Below are 21,808 nucleotides of genomic sequence, written 5' to 3' on the forward strand. Positions count from 1 at the left end.
AAACTTCAGTAATAGTGTCTATCTACTCCCTACCTCCTCCTCTCTCCCATATAATAGATGATAAGACAATAATAATAAATGTCAAAGGTGTGAAAAACTTGAATTCATATATAATGATAAATATAAAGAGTTAAAATCACTTTGGAAAACTATTTGCTAGGGCTTTTTGAGTGTTTGTTTTTTGTTTGTTTATTTGTTTGTTTGTCTTAAGATTGAGCAATAGTCTCATATTCCCCAGCCAGAGCATTTTTACATGTTTAATGGTAATGAAAACAAAACTATACAAAGACCTATATGAGAATATTAATGTTGGTTTTATACATAAAATTCAGTTACTGCAAATAATGCAATCAATTTTTCACCAATTAGTATTTAGATGAACAGGTCTACGTAATGCCATATAATACAGCACAGAAATAATAGTACAGGCAATAAGACTTAATATAGTCATAGCTAATTAGCTTGACCAAGCTTAGGGCATCTCAATCTACTATAATCTCATGAGCCATCGCAACTAATAAATTGCCTATATTTTGAGTTCCAGGACAACCAGAACTACACAAGCGAGACATTATTTAAAAAATTAAATCAATAAATCAAATCCAAAATATACAGGTTGCATTTGTGAGAAAAGGAAATGACAGATTTGTAAGAATGGAGTTAGGTGTATTGTGGATTGTGTGACACCAAACATAAAGGCCCACAGTTAGACATTAACTATAAGGGTAAACACTAAGCACCAAACATAAACTTCCTTCTACAGTAGTATATATAAGATATTTTGTCTGTTTCGAGAAACTTGGAAAATAGTAATCTCTAAAAATGAAATGAATCTCAAAAAAAATTATGCTAACTGAAAGATGCCAAAAGAGTAAAATTCAAGTACGTTTTTATGAAACTTGCAAACAGAAACTAAACTATAGTGACAGAAAGCAGACCATTAGCTTCTTGGACATGTAGGTGGTTGCAAAAGAGGAGACAGAGTTATGAGTGGCATGCTAAGTATATGCAGTTAATTATTTCAGTGTTAGCTCAATGTTGGTGTTAAAATATCAACAACAAACAAAAGAACAGGAACAACAAAGCACAGGAAGTGATAAAAGGGATGACAGTCCGACTGGTTACCACCAGCTTTCATCTTTACATATAGAGGCTTACAGAGATACTGCTGCCCAAGTTCAGGAATCTGTATGAAATCACGCCAATTACCTTAAGGCAGATGAAATGGTTGGTAAAGGCAGATGGTACAAGAAGGTAAAAAGTATACAATGCTAATTCTGTGCCTGTTTTCTAGACACAAAACGTATTTCATCTTCTGCCTTAAAATCTCACCCTAACAAAGCTTATCAAGACCTGTATGGATCTCTGCTGGCAAGGCCATTTGACACATACAGTTCCATGTTTACACAGTGATATTGAGGATAAGGTAGGTGATAAAATATGGACTACTGAATGCCAAAAAGGAATATCAGGCTCAGTATAAGATTGTGAAAGTCATGGAAATGTATACAGTTAAGTGTAAGAGACAAGTTATTAGAGAGCTAATTAGGAAAAACATAGAAATGGGTACAAAATTTCTTCTATACTTGGCTAGTTTGCTTTGGTTATTCAAATTACCTACTTATAAATAGCATTTATCATACAAACTGGGACACATTTTCCAAAATGAGATGATGGTATTGGTAACCAGATTTGGGTAAAAATGAATAAACTTATTTACTGATTGTACTGATCACAAAAGAGTGTTCAAATAAACAGTATCTTCTGGACAACTTATTTTATGCTGTGTAGACTCAGAATTCTGTAAGTTACATGGCTTGACAGATGGCCCTAAAAGATCTCTAAACATATTAGGAATCCTCTAACCACATAAGTCTTGAGAAAAATTGTTTCATCTGTAGTATTATTTTGAAAGGCAATTTGTTTGTCAGACTCATTTCAACTGTTCCTCACTATCAAATCTTTTACCGAACTAACTTCAGTCAGAGTAAGTAATAATAAATGTGTAATAAGAATTAATGGACTAATATTTGAGGAAATATGAGTCTTAGCTGTAATAACATAGTTGATTTCAATGTTTCCACTACCTTTGAGGCAATAAGCCACATTAACCATATTGGAGAAATTAATATTGGAGTGGCTGGTTCTAATTGAGATCAAACTTAGTTTCCTTTAGTTTATTCTATTAACAAAAGTATAATACAGGTAACAGTAATCCAGATTTGAAAATAAATGTGAATTCCAATGATAAAACACTTTCTTACAGTTCACACAGCTGGTAAGAATTCAGGAATTGAGTATAGCCTGTCCTTGAGTCCAAACTTAGTGCTTATTCTACAAACCCAATGCTATCTCTAGTATAGTCTTCTACCACTATTTCTTTCATGTTTCCAAATATAATTTTGTATATGGATTTTTGCCAAATTTATGACACCAATACTAGTTGGAATATTTTCAGTGTTCTTTGAAAAAAAAGGTCATTGTAAAAATAGGTACAAGAACTTTATGGCATTGCTTTTCAAGTTTTGATGTGCTTAGAAAGCATGTGTGGATCATGATGTGATGGAAACTTACAGTCAGCAGGTAGTGCTTGAATTTCTACATTTGCATCAAATGGTGATGTTAATACTGATAGCCCATCAACCACTCTTTTACAAAGGAAGGTTCGAGAATATGAATTTATTTACACTATTTTTGAAACCACTTTCAAGAAATTTTAACTTTGTCATTGACAGGAAAAAAAATGCTTGCAATCCTCTTTTGTCTCTAAAGTAAACCACTTCATATTAAAGTCATTTTTATTGGACTTAACATTTTAAAATACATGTAAAATTGATCATTTATCATTATTGTATTGTATTAGTTCCATGGAGAAGTAAGCAAGCTATGGATATGGTCTTCCTCAACAGATACACGTACATCTTTTTATTCTTTGTATACTAGTTGTTATATCAAAGCTTATGTTTCCCCTTATGTTCTATCTCATAGGATCCAGTATAAACACTTATCTGAGTGACTGATAGGGTTGACAAGTTTGTTCTCTGAGTAACCACAGTCAAGGTAAATTGTTATGGAATAATCTTTTAATACACTGTGAAGATGTGTCACTGTTAATTGGTTTAATAAAAAGCAGTAGCTAGGTAGGATTTCCAGGCGGGGGGGGGATGCTGGGAAGAAGAAATGGGAGATGCTAAGGACGTTGAGCAAGCATCATGGGATTTACAAAGTAAAGGTAACCAAACCACTTAAAGAACATAGATTAAAATATATGGGTTAATTTAAGTTATAAGAACTAGTTAGAAACAAGCCTGAGCAATTGGCCAAGGTTTCATAATTAATAAGAAGTCTCTGTGTTGTTATTTGGGAGCTGGATGATGGGACAGAAAAAGATTTGTTACAGTAAATATTTTTTTAATTTATTTTTATGTGTATAAGTATTTTCCCTGCATGTATGTCTATGAACCATATCCATGTCTTATATCTGTAAAGGCCAGAAGAGTGTGTCAGATCCTTTATAAGTACAGACTGTTATGAACTACCATGTCAGTTCTTTGGGAATAACCTGGGTATTCTACAAGAGCAAGAATGCTTTTAACAACTGGGCCTTCTCTCCAGCCCCTTCAAGTTAAATATTAAAGAATATCTTCTTACCTTTACAAAATGTTTACATATATGGAACACTATAGTTATCAGAGGTAGAGCAGCACTGTATCTATTCAGCAGAAAGGATCACCAAAATATTTCTTAAATTATACATGTAATTGTTTTAGTGGAGTTATCCTCCCTTCTTGAAATCACTTTAAATGAAACTGAATACTGAAATAGTTGGGATGATAAACTTGGTAGTACACTGTACTTTGATTCATTTTGGGCTCTTGAGAGGCTGGTTACGAAAGGACAGTTCCACAAGGCAACGTTCAAAGATGACTAAAGTCTCCTTCAAATTATAAAACATACTTAAAAAACTTAATTCTTGAAGACAAGCTCACAGGATTATAACTTTCCCCCAAAGGATAGTGATCTTAAATTAGATATTTAAACTGACATTTAGAAAGGTGTGGAGGGGAACTATATACATGGTTTTAAGAAATTAGATTTGTTTAGTAAGAGAAAGGGGGATGAATACATGATTACTAGAAAGTATTTCCCCTTTCTTTTTTTAATGATGAAAAGAGTAAAACAATCAAAATTTTATCTCAGGGTAAAGAATAACAAAGGAACTTAGTGGACCTTCGTGTGGTACCAGCTACTCCCTCTCTCTGAATTGTTTCTAATCTACCACAAATTACTCCCATATTTTGAAAAAATAAACATATTGAGTTATGCTGGAAGCTTTTCTAATTCTGACCACAACAACCAATATTTGTGATTACCCATATTTTTAAATCTTTCACCTCTTGGTAATGATCATTTGAATAAAATGACATTGTTTAGGTTATTTATTTCATGTTCACTCTCTTCTAAATATCATAGTATATAAAGCCATCATTCCAAAACACAGTTACCTTTGTTTGTTGTCATGAACTCACAGTTCCAATAAATGCAAATGGTATTTTCAATAGGAAAACATAACCAAGACACAATGGAGTTTTAAATATTTACTCATTAATAACTAGAACTCACATGCTTCACTTGGAGAAATCTATGTGTTAATTCCTCAAAGGTTTTTTTTAGAAATCAATAGTGTGCAAATTTATCCATGAGATCATAGGGAAATCCTGGTTACTTTGAAATTTCAAAGTGTTTTCATCTATATTTCTGAAGGATCTTCAGTTGTCAGAAGGCCCTTCAATGGCCCTCTTTTAGCCCTGTGTTGTAAAGGACCTGTAAATAGCCATGATGGTAAGGATAAGAGAAATTTTGAGGCGTCTTTTATTATGTCAATCTTTGAGGTTTGCTTGTTCAGATTTTCCTATATCATTTTGGGTTTCTGTAACATTTCCTTACACTTAGGTTGGAATCAAATCAGTAATGTCAGGTTATTAAATCTTATAAAATCATCAGGGAAACAGATGTGATAAGGACTTTGTGAATCATTACTTCCCCTCTCCTAACATTTGCTATTCAGCTCCATTTCTGAAAGTGTCTTTGAAGTCACACATCTTTTTGGTCACTGCTAAAAGAAGAGGGCTTTCTAACTGTGAAACCTGCTTCTTCTTAGCAACAAATGATACATACACCTCCAGAAGAGCTACAATCTCTGTGCTCCATGTCTTTTATATATTCATTAACAATTTGCTTACTCTCCTCTCACTTGTCTTCTAGTTAGTAATTACCTAGAAACAATCTTTAGGCATCCTTGACTTACAGCTATTTGAATAGGATGTAATTGTGTCCAGAATAATTGACATAAGTATTAGAGCCACATTACCCAGTCATAACCATTCTTTTTTTGTTTTTTGTTTTTTGTTTTTTTGTTTTTTTGTTTTTTTTTGAGACAGAGTTTCTCTGTGTAGCTTTGCACCTTTCCTGGATCTCACTCTGTAGACCAGGCTGGCCTCGAACTCACAAAGATCCACCTGCCTCTGCCTCCCAAGTGCTGGGATTAAAGGTGTGCGCCACCACTGCCCGGCCATAGCCATTCTTAAAGCAGAGTATGACTGTGGTGATATTTTATTTGTGCTTTAATAAACAAAGCTTGCCTGGAGATCAGAGGGAATAGCAAGCCATTTTAAGTAAACAAAGAAGTCAGGCAGTGGTAGCACATTCCCTTAATCTTATCACTTAGCAGGAAGGATCTCTCTGTGTTCAAGGCCACATTGGGGAACAGAGCCAAGCGTGGTGACACACACCTTTAATCCCAGTACCAAACATAAAGGTCTGGTGGTCTGTACAGATAGACAGAAAGTGACAGAGCTGTGTAGGAAGAGGAAGTGATGTGACTGGGCTAAGAGAGCCAATGAGGGAACAGAACAGAAAAGGCATATAAATGTGAGTATACAGGAAGATACTCTCCTTTGAAGCTGTGGAGATGGTGAGTGGAGGTTAGCTTGTGGTTTTTCCTATTTCTTTGATCTTTCTCTTGGGCTTAACTCAAATTTCTGGCTCCATGTTTTTTTACTTAATAAGACCATTTATAAACTCATCTACATATGACCTACCTCATTAAAGTTTGTCTTCAGTAATAAGAAAAGTTATCTTTGCTGTCTTTGTCTTATTGTATTTATGCAGACATGTCACCTAAGATATCAAAATATACAATGTTATTGAAATGCAGAAGTGGTCCAAAATTCCATGCTCAGAATGACAAAAATTGAATCCCCAATATAATGCAGATGAAGGATATAGGCCATATTTACAGAGAATCCTGAGAGGTCTGATTTTGGAAAAGCATCATTCTGGGATTCTCCATTTCCAGAGCATAGCCTGACCTTTCTAGATTGCTGGGCTCTGTGCCCCAGAACACAAGTGCTGTCAGTATATAACTACAGGAACCAAGCTAAACAGTTTGACTCTTTGCTTAGTACATTGTAGCATGTCTCTTTATAGACATCTGAGAAGTGGTGCAGAAAAAGAACTGTACTAGCTTCTAATCTCAGGTTGGGTCTCAAAGTGCCAGGTAAACAGGGAAAAGTTGCATATCTACTCTGGGCCCCATGCACCCATTTTCTGACCTGGGCAGGTTCACCCCTCCTTAGGCAAACTTCTTCTTGAAGATCACCATATTGATGCAGAATTTAGTGAAGACACCTAATCAGCATATTACACTAGAGTCCAGTACACCTAGACTCTTAGCCAACCCAGTAGTTGGACTAAAGGCATGCATCACCACACCTGGCCATCCATTATCAACTATAAATATTTGCTTAGGTTATATCTTGGATCATTTCAAAGTAAAGATATCAAGCTAGTCAATCCACTGCTATGATGTTTTAAAAGTATATCTGAATAGAATGAAATTGCATTATATCACTTTTCTCTTTTTCTTAGGAACAAGACTAATCAATTCAGACATCTGGCAAACACAATCCAAAAATATTTTGTAAGGAGAGGGATGCTTCTGATCCTGACAATTTTAAAATATTCTAGAAAATTAAAAATGTACTGACTTGAAATTTTGATATTAAGATTTGTGTATCAACTTGACTAGGCAATATGTCCAATTACTCAGTTCAATGGTAATTTAGGTTTTGTTCTTAAGTTTTTTTTTGTAGCTGGTGTTAGCAGCTACAGATAGCTGACTATTTTGAAGGTAGGTTATCCTGAATAATTTGGGTGAATCTCATGCAATCAGTGATTTAGCTTTAATAGCAAAACTGGACTTTCCCTCCAGAACCAATCTTGCTGATAGATAACAACTCCAGCCCCTTCTCCAAAGTTGCCAGCCTACCTGTCTTACGTATTTATGTCCCATTTGCCTGTAGCTGAAGGTTTCTCTGGTCCTACCTGGCCCGATAGTCCCACAGCCACTTATAAAATAATCATTCAGAGGCTTAATATTAATTGTAAATTATATGGCCTATAGCTCAGGCTTCTTACTAGCTAGCTCTTATAGTTTAACTCAACCCATAACTATTAATCTATGTATCACCATGGCTTTACCTGCATCCCATTACATGTTGCTCCTTGGGGAGCTGGCTTGCATCTCCCACTCTGCCTTTCTCCTCACTATGTTCCTTGGATTTTCCCACCTGGCTCCATCCTGCCTTGCCATAGGCCAGTGCAGATTTATTTATTAGCCAATGGGATAAATACATATTCAGAGTATACAGAAAGACATCCCACAGCACTTCCCCTTTTCTGTATAATCACAAAGGAAAGGTTTTAACTTTAATGTAGTAAAATTATATATAATAAAACAGTTATCAAGGAAAAAATATACTTACGATATCTAGTGTATTTATATTTGGTAAAATTAAATATTCTATCATCTATCCTATTTTTGTGAGTCTAAATTTTCATATCTTATATACAAATTTCTAAACAGTCTTATTAAATAAAAAACACATAACCAAATACAAGGGTAATAGCCAAAGAGATCAGAGAAACAATGAATAGCCATGACTAAACTTAGCTTACCACACCTGGCCGTAGCTTCCTAAGAGAGCTTCTTCCTGTCTAACCTGCACTTTTATTGCCTTCTTGTTCTGCCTTCTCATTGGCTCTAGGCCCAGCCACATCACTTCCTTGTCACTGCCTGTCTATACAGACCTCCAAGCCTCTATTGTTGATACAGGGATAAAAGGCATGTGTCACCATGCTTGGCTGTGTCCTTGACCACACAGAGACTCTGCCTGCCATGTGATTGGATTAAGGGCATGGGTTATCACCACCTGAATTCTGTTTATGGCTTGCTATGACCTCTGATCTCTAGGCAAACTTTATTAACATACGAACAAAATATCACATTTCAGTACAAATAAACTATCACCACAATATCTAATTTCCCTGTTATCATGACTAAGGAAAACTATCACTATCTATTCTTCAACTCCATCAAAGACTCCAGAAGGATATAATATTACCCAAGTAAACAGAAAATGCATTATAAGCAATTTCCAAAGTTCTGGAAATAACAGACAGCTGACTGCCTGGACAGTCATCCAAAGTTCCCTTGCACTGTTGGGGTATCCATCTTCAGCCGCCAATAGCCCTAGAGTCTCTCAGTCACTTTTCCCTATGTCCTGCAGAATGTCTGGCCATTTCTTCTGTGAAAAAGGAATCTGAAGGACCAACTTGCTTTGTTTTGGCAAAATTCAGTGGTCATTTTCTTATGGGTCCCGTATGTCCTGTTTATACAACATCCTGTCATGTAGTCCAGGCAACATCAGTTTCTTGCCCAAATGGTTAACTTTTGCCATAAAAAAGCAAACTCCATATCGAGTTTTTTCGATGCTCATCATCTTTTCTGAAGTAGATTGGTGCTGCCAGGAGAGGACATGTCTCAATGTCCAGAAAAGTCAAAGTTCTTAAAATGTTTTAAATGTCATATTCTGTAGGTCTATGAAGTGATTGAAGATTACCTACCTAACTGAAATATATCTATGTATACCTAGAAAACTTAACTAACATGACTATAAGTTTGATTATCATAGATGACTAATTATTAATCTGTATTTTAAGTTATATATTACAATTGAAAATGAGTTGCATAAATATACTTTAATTATGTAGAAATATATATACAGTATAACAAAGTTAACTTTAAATTTGTATCAATAAACTAAAACCCCTAGCAATGTAAAACATTTCAAACAAGTTGTTGCTTTTTAAAAGTATATTCAATAATCTACCCTTTTATCCTATCATATCTATATCCTACATTTCTATATCATTTGCCTAATGAACTTCTCCAACTACCTAATCCAACCCCCCCAATACATACACATGCTCATATTAGCAAGTGTGCACACACAAACTTTGTAGGTTGTACCATCCCCCCAAATGTTGAGATCCTAATCACCATATCTGGAGTCTATGAACATCACCTTACTTAGAAATAGAGACTCCACAAATACATTCATTAACATTGGGTGATTCCAGAATAAGGTGGGCTCTAAATCCAATGACTGGGTGTTCTTATGAGGAAATGAAAGCTTCAATGAAGGAACACAGCGAGTAGTCACAAAAAGATCAACCTGATGCTAATGATTGTCAGTGACCACCAGAAACTGTAGTAATCTAGGAAAGGCTCTGAAACATTCTGACCAATTATGCCCTTGCTGACACCTTAAAATTATTATTTCTTTTTAATTCATGCTTCTAGAAATGTAGAAAATAAATTCTGTTATTTTCTTCCATCTAGCTTGTGGTAATTTGTTGCAACAATCAAATTAAATTAATATAGCTAATAATTCTACCCTTTTTTTGCAGTATGTTCAGACTGAACTATTGACACATTGTCCTTTTGGTGGAAGTGAAGTTTTTATAATCACAAGGTTATGTTCTCAGTCTGTCCCTATAACCACTGTTACACATTCAGCAATCCTTATGAAAAATGTTAGTAAAAAGCAAATCTTTGTCAAATAAATGCGGGAAATACTTGAAAATTTTTTCATTAGTTTATTTATTAGCATTTTTCTCGGATCCTGTTATGTATGTTTCCATCTCTAAAAGGAGACTATAAGATATAGTATTTTCCTAAACAGTTAGTATATAGAAATTCTCTTTACATAACACAATGTCTCAAACAATTAATCTTCCCTAGGAAATTCATTGAGTATGCTTGTTTAGACTGAATTGTTTTCTATGCTATTGCAATTTCAGGACAGATAATCTGTTGTTGATCATCAATGAAAGGATAAACAACATAAATCTGAAAGTGAGTATATGACAAGTTTAGCTACAGACCATGGTCCAGTATATTACAGAAGTTCTTGGAATTTGTGAAATACATAAAAAATTCACAAAACCCTTGGCTATCCCTATTATTTGAGATATGCTAGACTGTAAAAGACTACAGGTCATAAAAATAGTATTGAATTTGTACAGACTTTACTCAATAAAAGTGCAATTGTTATTCATTCTGTAGAATCATAAGAACAAACTATTGTCTAAGGATTGCCTATCTGTGTTCTTTGAGATTTGGGTTGACACCATCTACATACAGGCCCATTATTTCTAGCCATACTGTGAAAAAACAATAAGGAGAAAGTACACAGACTGCTAACTGTCTTGGACTGTTACTCAACTGGTCACATTCTAATGGCTAGAGCTCACCACACAGGCCTAATTCATTACAGACTCAAATCTTCATTTTAAAATCATGATCTTCCTGGATACAAATGTAATACCTCTTCTTCCTAACCTTCAGATGGAAACTGTACACCAACTTTATTTTCTTTGGAGACTTGGCTATAAATTGCTTTGAAGTATTGTATTACAGTTAAACTCTGCATTATTTCACTACAGTGTTATTTACATACCAATTGAATAACTGAATTTGCAAGGTATGTTCCTTAGAGTCACAAAAGTTTCAGGAAGGGTTGGAGTGGTGTGTAAAAAAGAGGGGAGACACCTTATTCAATTTTTTCTCCTATCCACACACACAAAAGTATTTTCTTATTTTAATATTAGACTGCAGGTGAAATTCGCATGTAAAATAAGGTGTCATTGCTTTTAAAATGGTATAGGCTGCTCAGTTATGAGTTTTCACTACCTGTTATTGTATGTATGACGTTATGTACCTTTTTCTGATAGTTCCTCTTATACCCCACTGAGCTTTCCAAATTGAAACCTTCAATCTTTTTATCCTGTTTCTTTCATGGCTGAAGAAGAATACAAATAAAATGCCATTCCTGATGAAATGCCCTTCCAACTGTGTAGCTGTACTTTTAGAATCAGGACTTCTCTGACAAGTCAAGAATTATAACAAATGTAGAGAAACAGGAACTAATATTTATCAAAGTGTTCTCTGTGTGACTTTTACACAGTATTTATTCTCACCATGCACCATACTTCATTTACATACACTTCCTTACACCTTCTCCCAGTAGGTTCAGTAAATAATCATGCCTTTTTCTTAGCTTCTGGGATGTCTAAAATAACTGTATTGCTCACTGAATTAATTCAGTAAAATTCTAAGTTACTCATATGTGTGCACACACACACACACACACACACACACACACACACACACACACACACGCTGTCATCTGTGTAGCATCAGCCTTAATAAAGGCCGAGGCAACAGGGCTAAACTCACATCTCTCTGACCGTAGAAAGGCTAATTACAAAAATATTCTGTCATTCGGAACTTCACAGACCACATCGCAAATGTAGTCTATGATAATTTGTTTAGAATTGTCTCCTGATACAACCATTTTCTTCCCTAAAAGAACATTTACTTTGAATAATTTTAACTACTATGCATTCATACTCATACCTTTCTCATGGCAACTGCTTTCATTTCATGCTTAGCAAAATGAGAGTTTTATAGAAAAAAAATGCAAGATGGTTAAAAAGATGTTTTTAAAATAGATTTTAGAGGTCTGTATTTTATATTTCTTAGACAGAAGCATATTTCTTTGATGCATAAATATGCATAAATAAAAAATGACTGCAGACATTTCAAGGACATAAACTGTATATACAATTCTAAAATTTAAATAAAACAACTTAACCAGTAAAACACATGAAGAACCAATATATATGGTAAGAATGTTATTCTATGTTATTGAACATAGATAACTAAATAATGATTTCTGAATTGAGTAGTCAAACACATATTAAAATATATATCTTATACCACATTATGAGATTCATATTTCTTGAACTTTCTCCTTTGCTTATCATTTATCCAAAAATAATGGTCTTGCTGAGCTACTTTCACTTTGTACATTGCTTTGTGACATTCATTGTTTGTTTCCAATAATACTAACATCTGAACCACAACTGAATAACACAATGTTCCTGTCTCTTCAACATTTTTATGACTGTCTGTTGGAAGCCTACCACTTACAGGTAGCAGTGTAAGTAGAGTCTGTAGTTACAATGATGACCAAATCCACAGTCTTGGTTTAGCAGAGCTTACTATCCAGTAGAAGAAATGGAAACACGGCTAATTCAGTCTTTCAATTATAAAGTTGCAAACGAAATTTCTTATGGAGAAAATGTTTATTATGTAAATAAGGCTTGTAGATACTGGTAGGTAGGCTGACCTAGACTATAGATGAAGGTTTCCCTAAGGATCAGGCCCTTGAGATAAGATATGAAAAATGAAAAAGCATTAACAAACAGAAAGTTAAAGTCAGAGCATTTTAGGAAAAAACAATATTTCAAAGGTTTTGAATAAGGAAGGAAAAACAATAATTCAAAAAAATTAGTTAAGTAAGGGGTAAAAATGGAACAAGATGTACTTGAAGAATTAGGTTATGATGAATCACATGGGGCATAGTTGACCATGATAGAGACTGTAGTTTCTCTCTTAAAAGTGAGGAACCTGCCGGACTCCATTTTGAAGGCGTGAGTCATTATGCTCTGATGTTAAAAATAAGTTTCTATTTACTGTAAGAGCTGAGTTTCTGTTTTTAAGTCTCTTTTTCCTGGAACCTGACCTGCCTCAACCCATAACTTGACTTGGTTTTGAGAACAACCAAACCCAGCCTAATTCATATGGTAACCACATGGTGATAGCTATAGTTTTGTTTATTTGTTTTGGTTTTAGATTTTTCTATATTTCCTTACTACTCCATTGTCTTGCTTCTGTATACCTGCTTTGCAACTACTCATGATTTTACTCCTTAAAGGGCCTTAAGAAACAGACTCAGGGCTGGTTTCTTTAATGAAACTTAGGAGTCAGTTGCTAGTCAGTTTTCAGGTGCACCTCAATAAAAATCAAGCTTGCTTCAAATTCAGCTGAAAATTTGTGGTAATAGTATTATTCTTGCCTGGTGGAATTAACAAAAGAAATAGAAATCCACTGAATTATTTAGCAATGGTAAGGATAAGGAAAAAGTAGTTATGACAAAAGGATTTGTTTTGAAATTTTTTACTACAGTTTTGTTCAGATTAAGTAGAGACAAGTCTGAATGTGGGAATACAGAAAAATAGAAAAATGCAGTTGTCCAACCAAAAACTTATGGTAACATGGAACATTATTAGATGGTTTACCTCCTTTTAAGTGAAATAGTAACCTCTGAATGTGAGCCAATTTCTTCTGTTCCCCATTTTGCCTTACTTTAATTCACTTTGCACCTTTTTCTGAATAGGTTGTACTTGTGAGATCGATCTTTTTCACTTGAATGCAGTCTTCTGAGTGTGTTTTTGTGGCACCATCCCTGACGTGGCCTTTGCAATTCGGAAAAGGTACAGTGCCCTTTTCTTCGAAGGCAGCTGAACAGGCAGTGGGCCGATGGCTTCAGATGTGCAATGGAACAGCAGCTGAAACAGTTATTCTTGAAGAGTAACTAAGCTCACGCCTCTCAATAGTAGACTGGCATTTGATAGAGGGATGTGGAGAAGAACGAGATGCTGAGATGAAGTCATATATACACAGCCAAGAAGAATGGACAGCTGAATTAAAAAACCATCAACAATTTCCAGAATTTAAAATCCTGAATCATGACTTGACACTAGTGGAATTCAGGTGTTTCTGGTACATGGACTGCTCTCACCCAATGTGAGATTGAACTGTTGACCTTGTGTACATCCTAATTCACAAATGAGTCTGTCAGATATGCTAAGCCTATAGGCTGAAGATGATGCCCCAGCACTGCGGAGAAACCTCAGGTCACTGTCCAGGCAGCTGGCTGTTTCTGTCAACTCACAAATTTTTTGGAAATTGCTTGCATGCACTTCCTGTTTTTATTTTTGTTAGCTAATATTATTTCCTTCTTGGGTCTCTGAGGGAATTGAAGATTAGTTAGTTATAGTTGAAGGCTAATTAGTTATAGTTGAAGATTAATTAGGATAGAAAGTGAATTAGATACATTTTGGACTTACCAAAATAGGATAGACAATGAAATTATTTTCTCTGAATTTGTCAAATACAAATGGACTAGACATTGTTTATGTATTTATTACTTGTATATATTGTATATAGTTATTGTGCTTTTGTATATAAATTTTCTTCTGTTAGTTATAACCTTTTTCTTTTTTCTTTTTATTAAAATAGAAAAGGGGAAATATGGTGGTATTTTATTTGTACTGAAATGTGATTTTAATTGTATGTTAATAAATAAAGTTGCCCAGGGGTCAGAGCTATTAGAGCCATAGCAAGAGCGTGGCAGTGGTGACGCACGCCTTTAATCCCAGCACTTGGTAGACAGAGCTAGGTAGATCTCTGTGTGTTCAAGAATACAGCCAGCATTGGAGACACATGCCTTTAATCTCAATCCCAACCATAGAAGACCTAGAAGTCTCTACAGACAGGCAGTGACAAGGCAGTCATGTGTTTGGGTTTACAACCAATGAGAAGGAAGAACAGAAAAACTATATAAAGACAAACACACAGGATGTAGGTCTCTTTCAGAGAGATCTGTTGGCTTAAGAGGCTAGCTGCAGGGTAAGGCTCTTAGCTCTGATCTCTTGGCTTTCTTCTTTGCATTGGTTCTGTGTTTCTTATTTAATAAGATGGTTGGTTACATCTACATTTTTGCCAATGTATCTTAATATTTTTATGGAATTTGTCAGCTCAGTGTTCTGTACCTGATATATGCTATAGAGAGCTACATGTCAACTCAATTTCTTCTCCAACAGGATATTAGAAAGTGTGAAGAAAGAGAAGTTAAGGTAATTTTCTTTCTTTACTCTTTCCCTGTTTATGAACTGTTTTGCTGGTGGTAGTTGTGTCCCTTCTGTCAGATTGACCTCTCTGTGATCTTTGGAAATACCCTTATTTCTCTTTATTCCATTAGCTCTAGAGATGATCATGGCTCCCTGTGTTTTTTCACTCTCTGGTTTGGCTAGCATTCATTGTTGTTTTCCTTAATCCCACTCCAATTCTGTAGCATGTCTACTCAGTAAAGTTTTCATTTGAACTACCTAAGATGAAAATTATTTTCTGCTGGGACTATGACTATTCATGAACACCAACATAATAATTTTAGAAGGCAAAACTGAAAATCACTCCAGATGCAATAGAATATATCTATTGATTGCCTAATACTCATATCAAATAATCTATTCTGGATAATCATAATCCATCTTAAAAATAGATACCTATAATCTGAAGATGGAATTTTGCAGACAGAGTAGCCTGATACAATCACACCAATGACAGAATACTGGACTGCCCTGGGTTTGAAAAAAATGTTTATGGACTTGTATAATCAGCATGGTATGTCAGAAACATGAAAATATTTGTGTCTTTCTACAATGTCAGAATTTATTGAATTAAAATAAATTCACAAATTATCATGGTCAATGGCAGTAATTAGTCAGGTATTACTACTTTCCTTGATGACCTTGGCTGAAGCAAACACAAGTAGTTTTATTCCAATTTTAACTAATAATGTGAACTCTCAGATCACTGATTACACAGTAAGTAGGTGTGTGCATACAGATTACAGAATGGCTGTAAAGAGTTAAGAAGCCACAGCACACACAGTTCAAGAGGTTTCAGAAGTCCTCAGAAGGAAGGAAGTTGATAGAAACATAAATCGAGTCTGTATTGTTAAGATAAGGAACCACACAAAGTTGTAGGTAAGTTGGAGAAGCTGCAGCAGGCCACAGCAAATCACAGCTTTGATGGGGAATCTACAGAGCTGAGTGTACCTGCTGAGTCAAAAGGGCAAGACTGGAGAAAGATAGAGGAATTAATGGGCAGGCAAACATACTGCAGACGCAGAAAGGTAAACAGGATGGGCAGAAGGCAATTCAGCAGGTCTCATTGGCAAGGTCAAGCCCAAACTAAAGTTTCTGGGAACAATCAACAGTGGTGTACTAGACTCTGCCTATGTACCCTTGATGCACAATGATGATTTTCAGATGATAGTATTTTCATTATCCCAGTGCCAAGTGTTCAGCACTTTTGGGAGTCCAGGTAAGGATGTTACATCATTTCCTTAGTCTGATGAATCTGGTTACTTCTCTGGTTTATTTCTCCATGTTCCACTGTAGTCTCAATTTACACCCATAAATCTATATTCTATTTCTGGAAATAAGACTTTTATTACTCTGTGCCTTATAGGTGGTACCAAACAGATAGTACCATTCAGGTAGTCACATAGAGACACAATCATCCTCCATCATAGAAATGGAGTCAAAAGCTGCTAGCAAAATGCAATCTACCAGGACAGGACACTGTTAAAAAATTATTTTACACAATATAGAGTAACTTGAAACAGGGTACAGCTTGATCTCAATACTTGGAACAATCAACATGTTTTATACAGTTCTTGATTCTAACCCCATACTATACATATTTGGGCAATGTGAATTTGATTAATTCATTTTTACAGAATTTCCCTTTGGTTTATGTATCCTCCAGCTTTTAAAGAAAAATACAATCTTTTTCTTTGGTTTATGCAGAATATTGGTGGATGAATGAGGTAGTAACTTCTAATACAGGCAGTGGTATGTCATAAGAAACATAATGACCCCAGGCCAGCCTTACAGTCAAAGAGCAAAAAATGGGTCATATGTAGGAGTATAATGGGAAGACCATATGAATGATCTCAGTGTTCAATTTCTACGTGCATTCCATTCACATTTCTCACTCATTCTTAAATGGGTACATTTCTTTTCCAGTTCAGTGTATGTATATTCTCTTAATGCACACATTTCCTAAGACTACACTAATTCCTTCTAAGACCTTACAGACCATCCAGAGCAAGACATAAAATATTGATGAGATAATAAACTGCTTTAATAATATATCTACTATCTTTGGCAATTCCTTTTCTTGTCAACAGCTTTACTGTATCTCAAGAGTAAACTAAGAACAATACACTGAATTACTGACAAGTGCTCAATACATGCTGCTACTGGCATAGAATATAAAGTAGAATTCTTGCATTGTGCCATGAAATAGTGGTGAATAAATAATATATATTTTCAAAAGATTAACTTCAGAAAAGAAATCCAACTTTTCTTAAAGATAAGTACAAATCTAAAAGCCACTGTTAAAGGCCATTATTCTTTCATGTGATGAAAAATTGAGGTATGCTTACCATTCAACTTTATGTGAGGGAATGAAAAGGAAACTATTAAGACGAACTTTCTAATGTGGTATATAAATACCATCTAATATACATGGACATTTGCTGTGTTCTCTCCCTCCTCATGGGCTCAAATTTGCAATCGTGTTGCTTAGAGAAAGTTTTCTCTAGGAAATTTACCAAGCTGGTACTATAAGTGCCTGTATATGTCTAATGGAAGCTTTGTATTCTTTTTAATCTATTTATAACTATAATATAATCTCAGTCTCCACATATAAAACAATGTTCTAGAAATGAAAGTCTCTTAGACATACATCTCAAGGAAGATGTATGGATAATTTTAAGTGCAATTCAGATGTACTTGGAGATTATGAGCTGAGGAATTTGTGCACATTGCAGTAAAGTCACTTATTTCAGTAAAATCTGGGGCCACAACCACCAACCCAGGGAAAAAAATCTATTATTTTTAATGTAAGTAAAACTGAGATCAAGTGAGTTTAGCACATCTTTGTCTAATCAACACACACAACAAAGCTCTCAGTTATTTCATTTTAAAACTAGCATGAATCTGCTAGTCCTAGAAGAAAAAATAAAAATTTAAATTCTGAATTCCTTACCTTATATCTTGAGTAATATACATCTCAGAGCACAAATTAATCTACATCAGTTGTAAGAGCAGACATAGAACAATGGTGTTAGGCTCACAGGCCAGCAGAACCTAGAATTCAATTCTTTCTCTCATTCTAAGAGTCAAAACTACACATTTCTCAGTGCAGTCTAGTATTTTCCCATTGGTGCTTTCTTATAAGGTTTTACACCTACCCAAAACAACCCAAGTAATGTTTATTTCTTTAAGATTATCCTTTATTATCCTTTATTAGCTACCAGTTCCAAGTCTGGTTATGGAATCATGAGACCAGTTAGCCTAGCAACCTGGAGGAAATTATCTGGTTGCTAGTGTTGCCAATAATTAAGCTCCAAGCATGACTTAAAGTTCTTTAATGTTATTTTCCTCACCCACATTCTTTCCTCTACTCTATCCTACCATCCTTTACCCCAATTTAACCCTTCCTATTCCATTATTGCAGTTTAAGCCTTTAAATCAATTAATTCTATCCACCATTCACTCTCCCTTGAAAGCTCCACTCACCATTACTCTTTACTCATTTTCTAACTTCTGTGGGTATTCCAAATTAAACACACATATTTGAAGGTCCAGAACTAACATCTATAAACAACATAAAAACATGGGTATGGGTTGCCACACTGAGAATGATTTTTTTCCATTTACCTGCTGTAGCTGGAGTTTTCTTTCTGGTTCCCGCCAAGCCCTGGCAGTCCAACAGCCCACTTATAAAATAAACACACAGACGCTTGTATTATTTAAACTGTTTGGCGTAATGGCTCAGGCTTCTTGCTAGCTGTTCTAACATCTAAAATTAACCCATTTCTATGAGTCTATAAGTTGCCACATGGCTCGTGACTTACCAGTACCTTACATTTCACTTGTCATGGCAGCGGCTGGCAGCGGCTCTCTGCCTTAGCATTCCACATCTCAGAATTCTTCTCCTCCTTGTCCTGCCTACCCTATCCTACCTGCCTGGATACTGGACAATCAGAGTTTTATTTATTTACAACATACAGGACATCCCACAGCACTGCAAATTCAATAATTCCATGGCCAGGTAATACAATCCATTTATGCAATATTGGTACAAATGTCATAGGAGTCACCAATCACTTTCTGGTAATGTTTGAGTCCCAAATTCACAAGTTGAAACCCACACCTGGCACCATTATTGGACCAAGAACTTGTGACTAGATAGGTCATAAACACTAGGATAGAATCCATGACTCTCATTCTGCTAAGTGGACATAGTATTAAACCAACACCTAATGATTTATTGTTATACCCATAAATTAATAAATCTCTCAACTCTAATCAGAGACAGTTCAATTTGCAGTAGATGGTGGTTAACATATACTCAACTGTCTAAAGTGCTAAAAATCAGATAGAAAAGAAAGCCCAGCCCTATGTAGGGTATCTATACATGCCTAATCTCCCCAAGGCTCAGGGATCATTGCATAGGAAAGGGCAAGAAAGATTATAAGAGTAAGAAGAGTTGGAGAGCTAAAAGGAAACAGTGTTTTTCCTGGCATAAAAGTTCAGTTGCACATATAAATTCACAGGGTTGTGGCAGCATGCACACAAGCCATGCAAACTTAATCCAGAACAAATCCCAACATTGGGAAGGGAGATAGGCACAATGTCTCACCCCTAACAGAAACCTCAATTGTGAAATGTCTCCTATAGATTGACCTGTGGCTAAGCTTATGCTACGTTTTCTTGATTGATCATAGATGTGAGTGGGATTGGTTCACTGTAGAAGGTGTTTCCCTGGGCTGCTGGTGCTTTCTTATAGCACCTTGAATGAGCAAGCCATGAGGCGTGAACAGTTCTTGCCTCTGGTTCCTGCCCTGTTTGAGTTCTTGCCCTGACTTCTTTCAGCAATCGAGTGTGATCTGAGAGTTGTAAGCTAAAAATAAACCCTTTCCACCCTGAACTGTTTATGGTCATGATGTTTTATCACAACAACAGAAACATTAACTAAGACAAACCTTCTGACTAAATGTTGGGAGAGACTAGTACTGGCCATAGTCTTTTAAGATGTTCTGTAATCAGAGTCCACACTTAAGAATACAGAATCATTCCTAGGTGACAAGTACAAAAGCTCAACAATGTATCAAATTCTTTACAGGATACAAAGATGAATTACACATGGTCTAGTATTAAAGGAATTTATGAATCAACTTATGATGTACCATTGTCCTATATTAATTCTTACAATAATTTTTATTACTATGTATTTATCCTATTAATTATATATTACCCAGATACAACCATATGGAATATATAGCATCATACATATTTACTGTAGTATATAAAATTGTTTTCTGACAGAGCATATATTTCATGAAGCTATCCTAAATCCAAAGTTCTTGAGACAACACTGATATGTAGGATTTATGTTATCTGTAAAGCAGAATTGTTAATTGGTAAAAACTATTTGCATTAGCATTCTAAGGTACAAGATATGATATTTCATAATTGTTACATGAATAATATCTAGCACAAAAAATAAAATTGATGTGCTATGTGATGAACAAAAGGAATCACTCACTGAAAAATTTCTGGCATCATCTGACCAAACTGGCAAATGAATCCGGTTCTTGCTCCTAAGCTCATAAGATTTTCTAAATTAACTGGGGTGCTCTTGGAAATAATGTTCTTTAATATCTATCTATCTATCTATCTATCTATCTATCTATCTATCTATCTATATCTCTATATCTCTATATCTCTCAGCACATAAAGGAATTTTATTCAGCCATAAGTAAATTCAAATCACATGATTTGGGGAACAATAGGTGGAACTGAGATCACAATATTATGCTGTGGGATGGTCTCTATGTCAAATTGCTCTGATTGGTCAATAAATAAAACACTGATTGGCCAGTGGCTAGGCAGGAAGTATAGGCAGGACTAACGGAGAGGAGAAAAGAAAGAACAGGAAGGCCAAAGGAGACACTGCCAGCTGCCACCATGACAAGCAGCATGTGAAGATGCCGTTAAGCCACAAGCCACATGGCAAGGTATAGATTTATGGAAATGGATTAATTTAAGCTATAAGTACAGTTAGCAAGAAGCCTGGCATGGTCATACAGTTTATAAGCAATGTAAGTCTCTGTGTTTATTTGGTTGGGTCTGAGTGGCTGTGGGACTGGCGGGTGACAGAGATTTGTCCTGACTGTGGGCAAGGCAAGAAAACTCTAGCTACAATATTAAATAAAATAATCCAAACCCAGAAAGGCAAATATTGCATGTCATCTCACATGTGCAGAATATGCATGCCTGTGTGCATGCGTGCGTGTGTTGTGTGTGTGTGTGTGTGTGTGTGTGTGTGTGTGTGTGTGTGTGTGTGTGTGATGAAAACAGAAGGACTATTTGGCAGCAGGGTAGGGAAGGAGAGGAGAGTAATAGGTGTAAAGGATATTGAAACTCATTATTATGTATGATAAGCCAAAAAAGAAAGAAAGAAAAGAAAAGAAAAAGAAAAATATGCAGGTAATAAGACCTTATATGAAAGTGCTGGAATTAGTCAAGGACAAACACCTGTTCTCACTCATACTATGAAGGTAGATTTTTTTTCCTTTTTTATTTATTCTTCTCATATATTACAACTCAACCAGGTTCATGTTATTTGTAT

Source organism: Peromyscus eremicus, chromosome X (assembly GCF_949786415.1).
Source record: "Peromyscus eremicus chromosome X, PerEre_H2_v1, whole genome shotgun sequence".
Classification (NCBI taxonomy): Eukaryota; Metazoa; Chordata; class Mammalia; order Rodentia; family Cricetidae; genus Peromyscus; species Peromyscus eremicus.